General features: G+C 34.7%; 1 protein-coding gene across 1 annotated transcript in view; it reads left to right on the top strand.

Moving 5' to 3' along the window:
* The first annotated feature begins 1,184 nt into the window (after window positions 1-1,184).
* LOC140158484 (uncharacterized) overlaps window positions 1,185-16,654 on the top strand; it is a 37,411-nt gene continuing 21,941 nt past the window's right edge. The window contains exon 1 of the mRNA XM_072181580.1: window positions 1,185-1,315. The gene's annotated coding sequence lies outside the window, so the exon portion shown is untranslated. The remainder of the gene's footprint in view (window positions 1,316-16,654) is intronic.

Genomic DNA, 16,654 nt, shown 5'->3' with positions numbered 1-16,654 from the left:
CCGTGAATAGTACATTAGATGCATTGTGCTATTTACTATAAACGAGGCATTGTAGATAGTGCAAACTGTTATATTTCTGGCTAGTTTTTACATGACAGCATTTTGAAACAAGACATGTGAATAACATCGGCTGGCTGATGGACCATAAGGATACTACAGTGCATTCAGATGCATCCTGTCTACTGAAGATAACACATACTCCAGAAGTCAATTTTGGACGTGTGCTGTCTACTGAAGATAGCGCATTAGATGTGTGCAAACTAAAAAATAGTACATTTGGATGGCTTGTCTATTGAAGAGATAACATACCTTTGAATGTGTGTTATCAAGGATATCACCAGAAACCACCACTTACTTCGTACTCGTAGAATCTTATATAAGCTATAAATCAGAAAAGAGATTATTCTTTTCTTCGTTGTATAGTTTAATAGATGTTGTTGACAGATTCAATTATTTTCTTTGAAGCTGTCAGTCTTCATCAAAACATCGAATAACAATAACACATTCATGTTTAGATTGCATTTGAAGTTATTACATTAATTTCATTACATACCGTGTTCATTAAATTATAAGTATCGGTTGAAAACAAATTTATATGAGAAGATTTTGATTATATTTTTGCATGTTTATGAATTCAATTGTGATGTTTATTCGCCAGTACTCAATGGGCACATAGTGCATCTATTAAGTTGAATGTTACGCTATATAAGGACACTCTAAAATGCGATTAGTGCAAGGTGGCGAACTATTAGAGGGTGCGTCAGTTGATGCGTTTTCTTTTACCCATGCGACCTAACCGACTAGCTACATCCCCGGCGGATTTAAGGTGTAAACCTATAGCCTAGGGGAAACTCTCATCACTGCTCATCCGCCCGAATAGATCCAATCTCAGCTGCATTTATAATTCATATGATTTGACAGCTTTTGGTGAGCTAAGCGAGAGGCGAGGCAGTGCATAGACGAAGTCTCCCCCACCCTTACCAACGTCCAAGAGCAGTATTGCATCGTCACAGTCCTCTGAGCGCGCTAATTTTAACTCTCTCGGGAGACTCAATTGCATCGTACACAAATGTACAAATCGGCGCACCTCCTGACTAAAAGCTGTTTGTGCTGCGCATAGAAGGAGGGAGGCGGTGCAGGCGTGCATGTGTAAAGCCAGATTGCCAAAAGTGATTTGCTGATAGTCGTACAAGTTCATTTGTATTGTACGTAGCAACTGATTAGTTGAGATATTATCTATTTATTGTAACGTACTTTCATACCCAATGCGTTCTCATTGAGAAGTTACGAACTGTGACAGCGTGGTGTATCTGAGGTAAGAATATGTTTGTTGAATATATGATATTGACAGTGCTTATCAGTATTATAATACGAAGGCGGTAACTACTTGCGGATGTTTTAAATTAGTAAAGTTATTGCTGACTTTTTGGTTGCTCTGCACGAAGTAATGTATGCACGGTACTGCTTTTATATGCTATCTACTAAAGATATATAGGATGAAAGTATAAAGATTGCAATGGTTTAAATATGTGTGCTATTTACTGAAGACAGAACAACGCATAATAGTGATGTTTAAGTTTGTATTGATTTATGTGCTATCTACTGAAGATAGCATCAACAAACACATGTTGGTTGCTTGCATGGCAGTGGCATGTATTGGTTTTATATTGTGCTATCTACTGAAGATAGCATCAACGGACATACTTTAATTACATGGCAGTAAAGCATGTATTAGTTTATATCGTGCTATCTACTGAAGATAGCATAGCATCAAGCGAACACATTTTGGTTGCTAGCAGTGTGTGACAGTAAAGCATGTATTGGTTTTATAGTTTGCTATCTACTGATGATAGATCAACGAACACACTTTAATTGCATGGCAGTAGTAAAGCATGTATTAGTTTATATTGTGCTATCTACTGAAGATAGCATCAACGAACACACTTTAATTGCATGGCAGTAAAGCATGTATTAGTTTATATTGTGATGTCTACTGAAGATAGCACCAACGAACACGCTTTGGTTGCTTGCAGTGTGTGACAGTAAAGCATGTATTGTTTTTATAGTTTGATATCTACTGAAGATAGCATCAACAACCAAATTTTGGATGCTTGCATGGCAGTAGCATGTTTTATATTGTGCTATCTACTGAAGATAGCATCAACGGACACACTTTAATTGCATGGCAGTAAAGCATGTACCGTATTGGTTTATAAGTTATCTACTGAAAATAACATAAACGAACACGTTTTGGTTGCTTGCAATGCATGAGAGTAAATCATGTATTTGTTTTATAGTTTGCTATCCACTGATGATAGATCAACGAACACGCTTTAAAAGCATGTAATTGGTTTTTATTTTTATTTATTTATTTAATGACATCTTTAACGAGGGTAAACCCTGATCAGTGCAAGCACTGCTTTCCACAGGGGCCCTCGATACAATAAAACATAAACAAATGATTTACAAGGAAATAAATGTAAAATACACTTAGAAAGTCATTGCACCAATAATACAAGATATAAAACAAATAAATATTATAAAATTACAAACTACATAATATATACAATATATTGGTTAAACAATATGTGCTATCTATTGAATATAGCATCAACGAACTCATTTTGAATGCTTGAAATGCATGACAGAAAAGCATGTATTGGTTTATGTGCTATCTACTGAAGATAGCATCGATGAACTTTGGTTGCTTCCGATGCATGACAGTATAGCTTGTCTTGGTTTTATGGTTTGCTATCTACTGAAGATATATCAACGAACACACTTTGGTTGCATGTATTGGTTTTATATTGTGCTAAGTCATCGAACAAACTTTGGTTGTTTGTGTGGCAGTACATGCAATGTTTGTATTAATTTATGTGCTAACTATACTACTGCAGATAGCATCAACGCAACGAACACGTTTTGCTTGCAATGCATGATTGACAGTAAAGCATTTATGGTTTATGCTATCTACTGAAGATAGCATAAACAAACACATTCCGGTTGTTCTTTATGACATAAAGAATTAGGTTACATGTGTTACCTACTGAAGAAAGCATCACTGAACACCTGTTGGTTACTATGCAACTATTTTAAACTGTTGCGGTTTGGTAGTTTACAGCATCTTGCGAGTGGTACTTATTTAGGTCCTGTGGTTCTTGAGTTATGTTGTAAAGAGGGCTGAAACAGCAACACTTTTGTAAAACGTAAATAACTCATTAACAACAATAAATCAAGCAAGTTTTCAAAGTATATGATTTGTAGAATGAACTTTTGCAAAACATCAAAGTATTATTTTTCAATAATATATTGATTTAGATAATGAAAATCGATTTTTGTTTGGCTGCTTCGACCAACAATACCGAATCTATCCTTAAAAGCGTGCATTGGTTTATATGTGCTGTCTGTTGATGATAGAAGATAGCACCGATAAACACACTGTTATTAGTTGTTCAGCATGATAGGATAGCATGCATGTTAGTCTATACTGAAGATAGCTTTGACTATCAGGCCCGTACGCAGGATGTTTTTTTTGGGGGGGGGTGCTGATTTTGAAAAGGTGGACTTTTTTCCCAAGGGGGGCAATTGCATGTAAAGTGGACTTTCTTCTCAAAATTTGGACCATTTTTGACTAAAAAAGCGTAAAAACCTGATTTTTTGGCTCGCTACGCTCGCAATTTGTGATATTTTGGGACTTTTTGTATACTTTTGCAAAAAAATTTTTGGGGGGGGTGCGGCGCAACCCCCTCCCTATGTACAGGCCTGACTACCATGTACCGGACACGCTGTTGTTTATTTATTGAGGCTTCAATAACCGATATTTATTTGCGCCACATTGATGGTTTTTATGTACTAAAACATCCCTGATTTATGTCTATGTCTTGCATGGCCATGATGAAATTCACAGGTACGTGTATCATTTTCTATGACACGTGGTTTTAAGATATCGAGCTTCCAGTAAAATATCCAGAATCTAAAGTTACGTTTCATTTTCAATAATCCTAAACCATGTTAACAAAACGATTTTGAATGATATCGTCTAAACATCTATTTCATAAGATATAAAGCCTTACAAATAGGCTATAGTGAATAAACAGATCACTTTTGAACAGATAAAGGCAAAACTAGATAATAACTTTTTCTTGCTGGTTATCTTTATAGATGGATGAGTGGTTAAACTAATTAATTATGCAAATTAGAATCGTATCATCGGACTCTTTGTTAATTTTGTTAACGACCAAAGGTCAACTTGTGTTTGTTATTACTGGTGATCTTCGGTGGATCCGATAGAGAAATAACTGGATATTTCATACTAAGCATAATTGCACATAATGTTAAACGGTACAGGTCTTTTCAATCCAACTCCGTTCTGTATTCTAAACTATCATTGTGTATGTTTTTAAATTGAGCAGAATCTTAAGGGTACAAGTTTATGTTTTCTCCATGTTTTAATATCAATTCACTCTCAGACAAAAGTAAAGTTTCTAAAAGACCTTCAAAACCCCTTTTGTCCTCATATGGAACCCACAAGAAAAATACTTTAAACTGAAATAACCTTTCAGGTTCTTAAAAAGTATTATTTAACACTTTGAGGAACTGATTTATTGATTGATCTATTTGTTTGTTTGTTTGTTTGTTTGTTTATTTATTTATTTATTTATTTATTTATTTATTTATTTATTTATTTATTTATTTATTTATTTATTTATTTATTTATTTATTTATTTATTTATTTATTTATTTATTTATTTATTTATTTATTTATTTTTATTCATTAGGCATATTATTCATTTGTATATTATAATGTTAGCAGCAAACAACGTTTATTGTTATTTATGTTCGCACTATTTATAGCTATCTTCAGTAGATATACCGGTAGATCATTGTGACATATTTGTTTATAGATTCAGTATCTTATTGTTTTTCTTTATTTATTGCATTCATAATCGTATTGGTTGTTGTTCATCATTAATGCTGTTTATCTTCACATTCTTAGCTATATATCTTATCAGACAACAGACTTAACTATCTTAGATAGTAAACATAAATCACCGGTATCATTGTTTATTTTTAGTTGTAACCAATTATGAGTAACATGGTATTTTATTCTCCTTTTCTATTTCATTGTTGGTTATCTTCAGTATGGTAAAAATAGCATATTGATAATATCATTCAATGGCTGTCTATAGCATATCAAATAAAAGTCTTCATCAGACAAAAAAGATAACAAATATTGTTATCTTCAATTGATAAAATACACAGTGGATAAAATACGAATCATACGAAAAAATAAAATACTGCACAAGAAACCATGATGTCATCTCGTCCTCATCATCTGTGCGTACAGTCCGTTGGTCTCTAACACCCGTCACATCTGCTCATAAATTAGATTCTAGTAATTATAACCTAATTAGCCTCTAAAATGAGATAATTGCCTAACACGTTCAAGCGGCCTAATTTAAATGTTAATGAGAATACACGACAAGGAGTTATATTGTAGTAAACACGATGAAATTACGCCCTTCTGTCAGTCTTTATATCTACTACTCTCGTGTAAGACCACGTTTGTACTAATGAATACAGAATTGACGTAATTAACAGTTATATTTCACTTTGTACCAATTAGTAGGGGATGCATATGTAACGTTTTATATATGTTTCGATGTTCGAATCTGCTGTAATTTAATTTGGGCAAAGTGGTCAGATTCTCATTCTAAAAGGACACTATACGTCACTACTACTACTAATATCATATTTGATCTTAGGAATCAATATCATAAGAAATACTCACATTTTCTTTAAAAGGTTTCATTTTTTTCTTCAAAAGCCATCCAAATTAAGTATAATTTGCCATATCTTGGATCCATACAAGTGTATATTGTAGCCACACGCAATTACAAGTATTACGTAACAATTTCAATTATATGATAAAGGTTGGGAATGATTTGAACAAACAAACAAACAAAGAACCCTAAACAAACAAACACATAAATAAATTGATAAATAAACAAATGTTGTTTGATTTAACGTGCGCTTCAGATAGGCATGACCTAATTATCAGCACACTTAAACAATTATTCCGCTGCCATTGGGATATATCAGAATCATTTCCGCTTCACCAAGTCCGCAAATGATGCGCAGGTATACTCTCAGCGACTTAGATTGTGATTACCCCCAGCAGCTCCACATTTTATACCTGGATGGAGTGAAGCAATTGGGAATTAAGCTATCTTGCTCAAGGACGCAACACACTAGCCGTGGTGGGGCTCGAACCCGCAACCTTTCGATTATGAACCTCGCGCCCTAACCATGCATTGGGCCACCGTGCTTCACATGATGAAGGTATAACTAATCTTACTACACAACATGTTTTGATATTTCACATGGTCTTTGTGTCGTGCTTCATCTTTCTTTCTGTCTACATGTTAGTCTGTCCTTTTTTAGTCAGCATGTATGTCTTCCTCTTCTTTCTCTCACTCTATTCTCTTTCCTTCCTTTATCTCTATTTACATCTCTCCCGCTCGCTATTTCTATCTCTCCTCCTCTTCATCTCTTCACCATGTTTTCATCTTCTTTATTTCTCTTCCAATAATGCAATCAAAGTTAGAGTATGTTGTCGTTCATATAACATTTTATAATGTGATCAAAACATTCCAATGTAAGTAGACGTTGATTTGATTTGGTATGATTTAATTTTTGTCCAACCTTGCAAATAATCAAGTTGTAGCAATGTCGTTGACATCCGCGTAAGTTTATTCGCACTTCTCACAATTTGTAAGAAAACATTTAGAAAACTATGTGGTAGCTTACCTATCCATCCCAAACGTACCCCAACTCAATTAACGCTCTTTGTAATGCTCCAGAAGTAACGGTGATCCCGAGCTATTCCAACTTCGAGAAACCGAAACCATTGCTTTTCTATAATTGGAGACCGAATTAAAACGGCTAGTTTGCGTCTGACGTCAGGGCAAAGGCGCGGCATGATTGGTTGATGACCTGCGCAATACGGCATTTTTGGTCTGGTTGACAGGACGTCATACGCAAACTAGACTTTCTAAGTATGTGTTCAATTATATAAGTGAGGAGAGCTCAATACATTTTCAGAATCAAAAACACGATAACAACCCTTTTGAATTTCTAGTTTTCTAGTTTGAAAGACGAAGGTGTTGAACAAGAGGTATAGCTCTGACATTGTCAATTTGCAAATTGAATACAGCCTAATCTTCGGCTTCAACTATTGAAGAAACGCTACTTTTGATCTCGATACCGGTAGCAATTTATGTTTCTTCAGTAATTCTTCATTCGTTTAATTAATTGCCACTACTTCCTATGCCAAAATATCGCTCATTTGTCCTGTGGCTTGCACGGAGTTTTTATTCTGTCTTTTGTCAAACTTTTCTTATAACTTCAAGCTACTTCATACCGTTCATATTTAAGTTTACCCACTTTGTATTCACAGATGATCATGTTGATAGATATCAAGACGCCATTTTGAAAGTTGGTGCAATCTTTCATATAAAGTTTTCTTCCACATAGAGGCACTACAATGCATAGATCAAGATGGATGTGATTCTTACCTCGTTCAATTGAAGGACACTAAATAATAATATTCTAACGTAATATGGAACGTATAACTGTATATTATCTATTTCATAGTAATAGTTTAATAACATAATAAACTGAATACGACTACTTATTAGTAATGCTATCTTCAGTAGATAGCACGCCCTAATTCTTTATTTTCTTACTCCTTTCTTTGCCTTTCCATTTGTTCTTCTTCTTTTTTTCTGTTAATTCATTTCGGTTTTTTTTTCTTTGCTTCATATAAGCAAATAATACGTTTCTATATTAAAGTTATAAAATTTCGCATAATTTGATAACAACATGTTTTCCCATAAAATCTTATATAACATCGTCTCTAATGCAATGTATGCATTCTATCAACACTTCAATTTTGTAAGGAGAAATATAGTGATGTCGCTATCATATAATTTCCTTGACAACAAAACATAATGATTTTTGAAATATTTAACGTAGTTACACACGCATGTTCAAAATTACGACGGCATACTATTGTTAAAAATGATTCCACTGACCCGCATAATTCAATTGTAAAACAGAAAAAAGAAGCATAAATTTAATAAAGGTTCTATAATCTGATGAAACATAGGCCTACATTGGCAGACGACCATTATGATTTTGGTCAATTTGTATACTTACTGACAATAAAACACTACACCCTCCTCATGCTATTAGCTCCCGTTAGACTGGAACTTGAGGTGCCTATACTCTAAGAAATAAAGGTTCTACATAGAACCTTTTTGTCCTCTCAGGAGAACTCTCCCTCTTAAACCTCTCAAAAAGTTCTTTATTTTTGGAGAACCCTTAGAGGTTCTCTAAAAAACTGAAAACGATTCTGTATCACATTTTGGGGGCCATTTTCGACGGTTTGGAACCATTTTTGGTTCTCTACAACAACAACAACAAAAATTTCGGATTTATATAGCGCCTTTTTCCAGATAGATCTTGAAGGATTCAAAGCGCTGTAATTTCGCTGCCATGGTGAATTAGATCGCATCATCTAGGCCAGTTGCAGCCGAACCTGGCGCAGACCTATCCCATCGATATTAAATAGACTTCGGTGACCTATCCGCACTTAGATTGTAACATCCACCAATTATCTGTGCAGCTCCCCAAATTTCATTGGGTGAAGGAAGTTTTTGATAACCAAACAACTAATCACCGATTTTTTTAACTTCTAAGGGTTCTCCTGAGAGGACAAACTTTAGAGCCTGTTTAGAACCTTTATTTCTTAGAATATGAAGTCTAACACCTTTTGGTTCAATTTTATGGTAACTTGTATACAGGAAACGTTTCTAAGTAAGTCACAAATTACTGTATTCTGTATTTTGTGAGTTAAGTGAATTTGTAGTTATGTGTCTTAAAATAGCACTCTCACGATATGTGTTGTCAAGATTCTCTGTAAATATCTAACATGTTATGCTTGTTTGAAACGGATAGAAATATGTCATTACATTAAAAAATTACCCTACATCTTACATTTAAATTTTAAATATTTGTGCACCAGGGTATGTCATAGGTTTACTATATTTTACACCGTGCTTCATCCATGCTGTTGCGTAATACACATGGATCCGATAATTTTGCCTATAAAATGAAAATTGCGATTTAAATTGAACAAAAATTAAGACCGATTTACTACAAACTATAAAATGTATGCAATATATTTTTGTGCATGAATCACTCATTTTCGGAGGCAGCAAAAAATAGTCCGGATCGTAGCACTTTGATGAATCATGCTATTTTGATGTATAAATGTATTTTATTTTATAAGTTTTGTTTAATTCATTGTACTGCACCTCATAATAGCCTGTTTATAGATAGATGGCACAAGTTAAGTTAAGTATATCAAACAAACAAGAAATGCTACATGATGCTTAATTGTATATATTACTTGTTGAATTGAAATACGCTTATCATCCGAGATACCGGTCTGCCGAATTATGCTGGCGGTAAAAGGTCCTGCCAAATTGACGGTATTTACTATAATATCAATAGTCTGATGGTGATATTGAATCTATAGCTGAAATACTGATGGCGTTTCGGCAACGGCAGTGCTCAAAGCTTTATCTCCAAAGTACAAACCCAGTATATTCAAGTAAATAACATATACAGCGTTCTTACTATACATGATAAAAATGTCGGAATGATATGACTTCGGTGATGTCGTTAATTCGGCAGTCATAATTTCAAAAGCTGGGATCCGCGATTCAAAAAGATTGATCGAAAGATTTGTTGCAATGCATGCTAAAATTTTAAAACGTTTAATCCAATTACATCTAATAAAATAACTACAATTAAACAAACTGACTATAGACCTACTTCTTACGAAAGATGCATCCAAATTGTTTATCCGCGTGGTAAAACTTTTAGATAGATACATTAGCAGGATAAAGTACAATGCCTTTTTCTATATTAATTATATTTACTTAATCAAGATCGCGAAGTACCATCCGTCTAGTGATTATTATATACCGTGAAATAATTTAATTTTTAGCTTTAATGTCCGTGTGGGCGGTTCTTTATACCTACTCTTTTATCAATTTAAAATGTCTTATGCGCTGTAATTTAGCAAAATTGCTCGAAATTATTTTGATTTAATGATTTCAGTTATGTATTGCAGCGCGCTCTCGCAATTCTAGCCAATTTGTTGCTGAAATCCAGCGGTCTCTCCGCCATGATATATCCCTTAATATTCCCACTATATTAGACCAAAAGGTTATCGTTCTTTTCAGACGGGCAATTAGTTTATTTTCATGGTAATTTAGATAAGTATTGATTAACTTACAGTAATGGATTATTTACATTATAATTTTGATGTAATCTTACCGATTATATCATTTAAGATTTAAGTCAGTAAAATCGTGTTTAAAAGCACTACTCCCATAATTTTAACTCCAGGCCTGCGTCAATTTTGTTTACAACGTTTTCTCAATTAACTTGTTGAAATCACGTTATCACCCGGTCCGTCAATATCTCACTCGCAATACGCCCAATCATATTAAGCAACAACAAATCCTGTCTAATTATGTTTTTGAAATTGCTTCACGCAAAAGGTTAGATCATCGTAATCATCGACATCATCATTGTCGTCATAAATATCATTGATATAACAACTTCGTCATTATCTTCACTTCTCCTCACGCTTTGCTCATACGGGTCACTGTTGCGCGCTCAGTGAGTCAACGCGAGATTCATTCTTTCCCACCCTCTCCCTGTCTCTCGTCTCTCATTCTCTCTATGCTCTGCTCACTGGTTTCATGTTTCTCTCCCTCTTATCATCTCTTTTGTCTCTATACTACATCTCTCACCCCTCACTTGCCCACTTTCTTTATAGCTCTACCCCTCTCCCATCCAACCTGTTGAGTCAGTTGATTTGTAGGAATGAATTTTCATCTTTACACTTTGTACGTAGTTTATCAACTGTGCTATCTACTGAAGATAGCACGGTGTGTAAACAACAAACACATGCGTTACTCTTATGTACTTAGCAGAAGTGAGTTTATATTCCTATGCTATGATCTTGATTGTAACAATCAGCCATAGATAAATTTGAAAATTTTACTTGGATCGCTATTTAGAAGCATACTATAGTCTAGCCCACAAACACGACAACAGGAAATCTAGTAACGAATTACGCTACCGCAGATTGCTACTTTCTGTCGATAACTTTCAACTGAATTAAGTTTGAAGCGTGCAGAAGATTATTTCACTGCGACTGGTTTTATTATCCTCAAAGTAAGTTTATTAATTGTCGCGGATTATTGATCAGTAATAGGGAAGCATATTTCATATTAGGTATTAGTGTCTTGTGATATTTTTTGTGATTGAATTAATCACAACCTTGAATTGATATAGAGCCACACGCTATAGGAAATAAACGTATTTTATTACTTTTTGCTTGTTTCTATTAAATGTTAGATGTAATTGTCGAACGACGACTGGTAAAGCGAGATTAAGCTTATGTCCTTGTACTTTTTGAGCAGATTTTCGAATTGAAAAAAATGCAAACTAGTTATTATGAACCGGTAGGTATCTATAAACAGTGATGAATTTTTAAACGTTTTATTATATCAGTCAGTTGCTGAGCATTAATATCATGTTTATTATAAACTTCCAAACCCCAAATCATGAAATTATTATAGAACTAAATTCATTTCCGTTCACAGAACAGGCCGTCATTTCAGACATTTTATGACGATTTTTTCATCACCGCTTTCTGTACTTTATTTTAAGCAGATTTTCTACTCTTTTCTTTTGAATGCTTGGATTTTTACTTCAAGTGACTAAGAATTTTTTACAAATTGACGATTTTGGTTCATCCTGCACCTGAATGAATCAATTTAATAACATGTTATGAAATTCTTCTACGTTTGTTAAAAGCAGAAACTTAACTCAATTTTCATTTATATTTGTTCATTAAATTATCATTATTTCGCTAGGAAAGCCTTCAATTATACCATTAGTATTACTTATACTATCCTTATAAAAGCCTCCTACATTTAATAATAGGTCCTATACATGTTGCATTGGCCGTGACTTTGTAGAAAAGTGCATTGAAGTGTATAGTATCAATGATATCGGATATACAACGCCCTGAGGCCGTTTCCAATATTGAAACAAAATGTTTGCTTCCTCAACAAGCGTAGCTTATGCCGCATTGCCGCGACTGCGTCCGATTTCAGTTCAAAAAGGGCAAGAATTTTAAGCGACCCAGAGGCTTTGATAAGTGGTAAATGATGAAGAGATGAGACAATTAATATCGAGAGATTTTGTTAAGGGGAACGGTTTACAGTTATAAGGGGCGCTATTATCATCACCGGTATGGTAATAAAGTTTGTGCAAAGAACTGAAGGAAGTGAGGAGCAGGAGAAGCCCGAAGGTGAAGCAACGGGGGATTGGAGGAAAGAGGAGGAGCAGTTGAGCCAGGAAAGTTGAGATAGGAGGAGGAGCAGGAGGAGGAGTGATGACGGATGATTTAGACGATGACACTACGACGATATCATGAGAATTGCAACAGTGACGACGTTAACGACGATGATGATGTTGATGAAGATGATGGTGACGACAACGACGATGACGCTGACAACGCTGACGACGATGATGATGATGATGATGATGATGATAGTGATGATGATGATGACGACGACGACGACGACGACGACGACGACGACGATGATGATGATGATGATGATGATGATGACGACGTTGGCGATGGACGACGACGATGATGATGATGATGATGATGATGGAGGATGATGAAGATGATGATGATGATGACGACGACGACGACAACAATGATGATGATGATGACGGGAAAAAACATGGTTTAAGGAGGGACAAGATGATATAAACACACAGACAAAGAAACTTCTCATGCTTTTGTACTGAAACAAAACAGATCGTGCGTCATGTCATTTCTGTCATTTTATAGGTTGTTAATAATGATTGTGTCGTGGTTATATTTGTTCGTAAATTTGGTTATGATCAGGAATATATTTGAGAATAATTGAGACATAATGACAATATTGGCGACTATAGAGTGACGCTAAATATCAAGCCGAATTAATATCTCAAACCAAAATGCCCATCATTCCGAGCATAGTTTACATGATAGGAAATAATAAATGGAAATAAAACAAAAATTGGAAAAAAAGGAACTTCCAATAATATAAAAGCGGATATCAGGCGAGACAGGAAGAGGACCTATATTTGATATTGGAACCGTGGTAGACCCGGTTTATTTCTTCCCATGTTAATTATCTTAGCTGTACTTACATATTATAAATACTACATTATGACAGAAATTTTGGAAGATGGTATGGTATGGTAAAGTGAGTATTTTGATATACAGGTTGCCCCAAATAGATCATTTTAGAAAAATAGTGAATATGGGGTAATATGAGGAATAATCACACTTTGTATAATAAACTCTATTCCAATTTGCCTTTTCGAGATATGGCGGACACAATAGGATGGCGCTGCACGAAATGGTAAAGTCTTTTGAATTTGCCGGGTTTTACCCATATTGAAGACTGCCCTCCTATATACTGGGTACGCCATAGCTCGAAAATGCTAATTCAATCGGTGGTCTAGAACAAGAGTTATATTATGCTTCTTCCAACAAAGGGCTCAGAAATCGTCCGTGGATTGAATAGCAAAAAAACAATCATATTTTTGGCCTTATTTGGTCAATAATTAAAAAAAAAATCTTTCCCTGGAATGGGGTGCCTAAACTATAAAAATTATGGATTTCCCTTTTTCTATAGTGTGTTCCAAGTAAATTGAGACAAAAAATGTTTTGCCCCCCCCCCCCAGCTTGATGTCTAATACACCCCGTCTGTACTTACATTCAGATTTATTGACTAATTTTCTTTTTAAAATGTATATATACTTTTATTTTACACATGTTGCATGAACAATTAAAAAGGCACAGCACTTTTAATTAATGCATTTCTGAGAGACCAGTCACCATGCATGATGGATGAAAATACTCACCAATGCTATTTTGACCCTTTTGTTTGCTGAAGTATATCCTTTCCTTTGTTCTGAACTACCGATTGAAACGAAATAAAGTTGATATTAAAGTTTAATTATTCCTCTTTACGGCGCAGTTTTAAAATATTGCAAATGTTTAACTCGTGCCAATATTTTGATCCCGGTCTTTTACGTCATACAGGCTTCAAAGAAATAACTCCCCCCTAAAATTACAAAACATTTATTTGCATAACTTTGCATACATGTTGTTGATTTGAAAAATTCAAAAATCTGTGAATAGAGGAATCGTTTTGCTACGCTCCCAAAGCTGTCCCATTTCCACAAACAATTTTTTGGTCAAAAATAATCACATTTTCCAAAAAGTTGCACTTTTCTGCATCCCATACATAAATGCACAAAACGTTTTCGATATCAATATTATGATTGAGTAAATTGTTTTTCCCTTTGCCTTTCTGTATCTGATCCCTCAGTCACATATGCAACCACCATTCAGTACAAAACAACGATTCGTTGGAATTAATTTTGACATGAATGAGGTTTTCTTCTAAGTTTATAATCAGCAGTTGTTTCAAAATGATAAAATCACTAAGGAGGAGAAATCCCGGGGTGAAATGAGTTCTCCACACATACATTTGACCAGAAGGGTGAACATTTACATGTAAAGGGTAGGCTGAAGCATCTTGCATCTGAATCTTAAGTGATTGCTTTCCCCGATAAACACTCTTGATATGGCCACAGGAGTTTGGTTGCAGTAGAGGCTGGATGCTGACAATCCAACTTCTTAATTCAACCAATGGCCATCTCGTCTTGTACACCTTTATCCAAGAGAGTCGTCGCTCTAGATTGTTGCAACTGTTTCAGTCTACCATCTACAAGTAAATGAAAGAACTAAGTATCACACTACAAACTTCATTTCTCCTCCTATAGTGCTTTTACCATTTTTGCAACAACTGCTGAATAAAACTTCAAAGAAAACCCAATTTATGTCCAAATTCATGTCAATGAATCATTGGCAAATGATTGCGGGGATGACTGAGTTATCAGACACATAAAATAAAAAAATAAAAAAACACCAAAAAATAATTAAATCAATCAAAATATTTATCACGTTGATATCGATAACGTTATTGTAAATTTTATGCATAGATATTTTGAGGAGTACAACTTTTTCTGAAAGTATCGTTTTTGAAAATGTGATTTTTTTTCTTCGGACCAAAGTAAAATGATTTTGAAAAGGGAGAACTTTGGAAGATAGAAAAATGTTTCCTTTATTCACAGGTTTTTAAATTTTTCAAATCAGCAAAATATATATCAAGTTATGCGAAGAAATGTTTTGTAATTTTAGGAGGGTGAATTAGAGGATTGCGATTCCTTTCGCCATGGTGCTTTACACCTGGTGAAGACTGCTCAAAATTGGGGACATTGGGTGATTTTCACTTTTTTGGCCCAAAACATGGTACTTTTTAGCGAAGAAGGAAGATAAAAGAGGGCCATTGAGCGTAGCTTCCATGCATACTAATGCTAACTGTTAACAAAAGGGGGTCATTGGGTGGTAGATTTGCAGAAAAGGGGGTATATTGACCGGCGAAGAAAATGTTTTGTAATTTTAGGAAGGGTGATTTTTTTAGCCCTTTATGAGAGGAATGCGGTTCGCCATGGTGCTTCACATCCGGTGAAGACTGCTAAAATTGGGGCCATTGGGTGATATTTTCATATTTTTAAACTTTGGCCCAAAACATGGTGCTGTTAAGCGAAGAAGGAAGATAAAAGAGGGCCCGGGAAAGAGGGCCATTGAGGTGATAGCTTCCATGCTATACTAATGACAACTTTTGACAAAAGGGGGATATTGGGTGGCAGATTTGCAGAAAAGGGGGTATATTGACCGGCAAATGACGACTGCCAGGGCACTATTTATACAGTGTAGGGAAATATGAAATAGTATATTGTTCAAGACTCTTTTAAGTATTTATTTCATATTTAGCGGTCAATAAGACTTTTCTGCAAATTTTGCATTGCATCAAAAGTTCGTGTGATCAACAAAATGATACCATCTTGTGCGCTTTAAAATCAGCAATGATATTTTGGGTAAAGCCCACTTTTCGATCATCCTTTTGCTTTTACTTACACTCGTAAATCGTCATAAACTAACTTTTGATAGTGAAAAAAGTACACCGACTAAAGTTATATAGCATGAAAGCTTTTACGTTACATAAAACAATGCACATGATGGCGGGCGTGCTGAGTATTTTTTATTAATGTTAAATAATGTTGTCGTTATTAACCCTTTAAAAGGACAAGATGACTGGTTATCGTTTTATGACCATGAAAAGGAGGGCATATAGTACCCCGCCCTGATATAATAGCAAAATTATCCAGATGAGCTTATTTTGTTTTTTTGTAAAAAAATCTATACTTACCGTCCTTACCTTTCACAAGATAGTTATTAGAACATGAATTTAAGACAAATACATGTACTGACCTAATTGTGTTGAAGACATCTTGTATGAAAGATAATACCATCTTACTGTCTTAGCGGTAACCAGATATTACGTGCAAAGGTCATTAATACCAACTG

This window comes from Amphiura filiformis, chromosome 8 (assembly GCF_039555335.1).
Source record: "Amphiura filiformis chromosome 8, Afil_fr2py, whole genome shotgun sequence".
In the NCBI taxonomy this organism is placed as follows: Eukaryota; Metazoa; Echinodermata; class Ophiuroidea; order Amphilepidida; family Amphiuridae; genus Amphiura; species Amphiura filiformis.
This window is presented reverse-complemented; position numbering and strand designations above follow the sequence as displayed.